Source organism: Rutidosis leptorrhynchoides, chromosome 7 (genome assembly GCF_046630445.1).
Source record: "Rutidosis leptorrhynchoides isolate AG116_Rl617_1_P2 chromosome 7, CSIRO_AGI_Rlap_v1, whole genome shotgun sequence".
Lineage (NCBI taxonomy): Eukaryota > Viridiplantae > Streptophyta > Magnoliopsida > Asterales > Asteraceae > Rutidosis > Rutidosis leptorrhynchoides.
Genome location: NC_092339.1, coordinates 77,957,501 through 77,961,964, shown reverse-complemented (window position 1 = coordinate 77,961,964; position 4,464 = coordinate 77,957,501).

Below are 4,464 nucleotides of genomic sequence, written 5' to 3'. Positions count from 1 at the left end.
TTATATACAGTAGGTTATCTTTCTTATTCAAGGTAATATTCATATTCAAACTTTGATTCAATTTCTATAACTATAAACTATCTTAATTCGAGTAAAAATCTTACTTGAACTTGTTTTTGTGTCATGATCCTACTTCAAGAACTTTCAAGCCATCCAAGATCCTTTAAAGCTAGATCATTTCTTGTCACTTCCAGTAGGTTTACCTACTAAACTTTAGGTAGTAATGATGTTCATAATATCATTCAATTCATATATATAAAACTATCTTATTCGAAGGTTTAAACTCGTAATCACTAGAACATAGTTTAGTTAATTCTAAACTTGTTCGCAAACAAAAGTTAATCCTTCTAACTTGACTTTTAAAATTAACTAAACACATGTTCTATATCTATATGATATGCTAACTTAATGATTTAAAACCCGGAAACACGAAAAACACCGTAAAACCGGATTTACGCCGTCGTAGTAACACCGCGGGCTGTTTTGGGTTAGTTAATTAAAAACTATGATAAACTTTGATTTAAAAGTTGTTATTCTGAGAAAATGATTTTTATTATGAACATGAAACTATATCCAAAAATTATGGTTAAACTCAAAGTGGAAGTATGTTTTCTAAAATGGTCATCTAGACGTCGTTCTTTCGACTGAAATGACTACCTTTACAAAAAAGACTTGTAACTTATTTTTCCGACTATAAACCTATACTTTTTCTGTTTAGATTCATAAAATATAGTTCAATATGAAACCATAGCAATTTGATTCACTCAAAACGGATTTAAAATGAAGAAGTTATGGGTAAAACAAGATTGTATAATTTTTCTCATTTTAGCTACGTGAAAATTGGTAACAAATCTATTCCAACCATAACTTAATCAACTTGTATTGTATATTATGTAATCTTGAGATACCATAGACACGTATACAATGTTTCGACCTATAATGTCGACACATCTATATATATTTCGGAACAACCATAGACACTCTATATGTGAATGTTGGAGTTAGCTATACAGGGTTGAGGTTGATTCCAAAATATATATAGTTTGAGTTGTGATCAATACTGAGATACGTATACACTGGGTCGTGGATTGATTCAAGATAATATTTATCGATTTATTTCTGTACATCTAACTGTGGACAACTAGTTGTAGGTTACTAACGAGGACAGCTGACTTAATAAACTTAAAACATCAAAATATATTAAAAGTGTTGTATATATATTTTGAACATACTTTAATATATATGTATATATTGTTATAGATTCGTGAATCAACAGTGGCCAAGTCTTACTTCTCGACGAAGTAAAAAATCTGTGAAAGTGAGTTATAGTCCCACTTTTAAAATCTAATATTTTTGGGATGAGAATACATGCAGGTTTTATAAATGATTTACAAAATAGACACAAGTACGTGAAACTACATTCTATGGTTGAATTATCGAAATCGAATATGCCCCTTTTTATTAAGTCTGGTAATCTAAGAATTAGGGAACAGACACCCTAATTGACGCGAATCCTAAAGATAGATCTATTGAGCCTAACAAACCCCATCCAAAGTACCGGATGCTTTAGTACTTCGAAATTTACATCATATCCGAAGGGTGTCCCGGAATGATGGGGATATTCTTATATATGCATCTTGTTAATGTCGGTTACCAGGTGTTCACCATATGAATGATTTTTATCTCTATGTATGGGATGTGTATTGAAATATGAAATCTTGTGGTCTATTGTTACGATTTGATATATATAGGTTAAACCTATAACTCACCAACATTTTTGTTGACGTTTAAAGCATGTTTATTCTCAGGTGAATATTAAGAGCTTCCGCTGTTGCATACTAAAATAAGGACAAGATTTGGAGTCCATGTTTGTATGATATTGTGTAAAAACTGCATTCAAGAAACTGATTTCGATGTAACATATTTGTATTGTAAACCATTATGTAATGGTCGTGTGTAAACAGGATATTTTAGATTATCATTATTTGATAATCTACGTAAAGCTTTTTAAACCTTTATTTATGAAATAAAGGTTATGGTTTGTTTTAAAAATGAATGCAGTCTTTGAAAAACGTCTCATATAGAGGTCAAAATCTCGCAACGAAATCAATTAATATGGAACGTTTTTAATCAATAAGAACGGGACATTTCATTTGATACGATAAGCAAAGTCTATAATGTTGAGTCTCGAAAATTTTGGAACTATGTTCATGTATTATATTACCTTCGATCTGTTTCGACGATTCACGAACAATTAATTGTAAATAGATATGTGTGTGTGTGTGTGTGTGTATATATATATATATTTATATATATATATATATATATATATATATATAAATGGTAATTGAAAATATAATTTGAAATATTATATGTTATTGTTATTAAAATTTAATTATGTAAAATAAAATAAAAATAGGATATCATAATAATTATTATTTAAAATATATCTATATATATAAATAAAGTATATTAAAAATAAATATTAAATGATTGTAATACTCGTTTGATGTTCTGATTGATATTAAGCAAGTTAAATTCAAACTGATATTATTTTAAAATAAACGGTGATTCGAAAATGAGTTCTATAAATTTTAGGCTTATTAAAGATATATTTACGAACCATTTGTTGAATTTTAAAACTTTTTATATTTTACTTTGGGTTGGGAGTACCATAATGACCAAAATAAATAAATATAGTTAATTTATAAATATGGGATTTTTTTAGACCTTTTTATTCGCCACTGATTTAACAACGGAATACGATTTAGCAGTCCGTAACAACTGTCGGCACAAGAGTTAAAGAGGAGGCTGCTAAGTATTTAATTACACACGTTCCTTATGTTTAAGATATTATTATTATTTGTATAATATATTAAATTTGTGGAACTGAATGAATGAAGACTTAGGATACTGTTTTTCCTTTATCATTTACATCTACTGTTTCCTTTTTTTTTTTTTTTTTCATTCACATTCTATATATACGTACACATTTGCATTCGATTGGAAAACACACATACATAGCAACAAACACCATCATTCTTTTTATTTGATCATACCACTTTTGAGAATTTATAACCTTCATTCAAACCGGTCACCTACCCTCACCAATCACCACCACCTTGTGTTTCATGTCTCGTGATTCGTAGTAAACCCAGAATCGAAGCTCACATCACCACCAACATAAACCGATCCCTTGATTGCTATCACGCGAATTTTCTGTTTCCTTTGCATCACCACAATGCCATCATCCATCACCGTTGTAAAACTGCTATTGCTAATTTACGTTCCTTCTTCTATTTCTATTCGAAAACTACTAGAAACCACCTCCGGTTAACCACCTCGAATCTCTCTATCTCTCCTCTCTCTCTCTCTCTCTCTAACCTTCTTCATGAAATCAAAACCTTCACCACCCACTCCACGTTCGAAAAACACCATCATCGTATGCTACAAATTCTAATTTTTATTTTTATTATCATCACCAAACACCACAACCATAAAACCTGTTATAGTCTTACCAATATTCGAACCTTATACTGTTACTAGTTATGTAAACTACCATCGAAACCCAAGCTAATACTATTGCTGCAATATTCCTTTTAACTTGTTCGAGTTTAAACCACAAAACAAAACCCATCACTTGCAAGCTTTCTATTTCTTTCTTGCATGTCACGAATCAACCATTCAACCACCAATAAAACATGACGATGATGGTGTACTGCTGCTGCATACGGTTTTGATCTCTTTATATCTTATTTTCTCGAACAACAAACATAAACACTTGCTATTTTGCATCTAAACTCAATCAAGTTACTACTACTATAATTCACTGTTATATTATTACTAAAACACATAGAGTGATATATGCGCTTGATTAGCCGACAATTTCCAAACCAAATTCCCACTTGTTGTTAAATAAGGTTTAATTTAGAGAAAAGGGGTACATGTCATAGTAAAGCTTTGTCAACATGTTGGTGTTTTTAAGAAACGGTTTAAAGAAAAAGAAACCAATCAATACAATTAAACGGTAAGGAGTTTGGGCTGTTATGATTATGTTATCATAATTGGGCCGTGGAGTTATTAGGCCGATAACTAGTTATTTCTATTGGGCTCCCTTTTTAATAGACTTTACATTGGGTTTTTAATAGACTGAGCAAGATGGACTGTTTTGATAGTGGGCCGGGAACTCATTTCTGTTAGGCTGAAGAGAGGATTATAGAAAATGGAACCAGATTGATGATGGTGATTATGATCAAGAAAAATGATGATGGTTTTGATATGAGTGATAATAATGACGTACGATGTCGATGACGTAACATAGAGATGAACAAGATAATAATAAGATAATAATAGGTTGATAGTGAGGTCGTGAATGATGTTACTACCGGTTGCAAGTGTCTGCTGCTATGATTCTATTTTGTTTATCACCGTAAACCACCACGAAAATTCCATTTTTGATGCTCG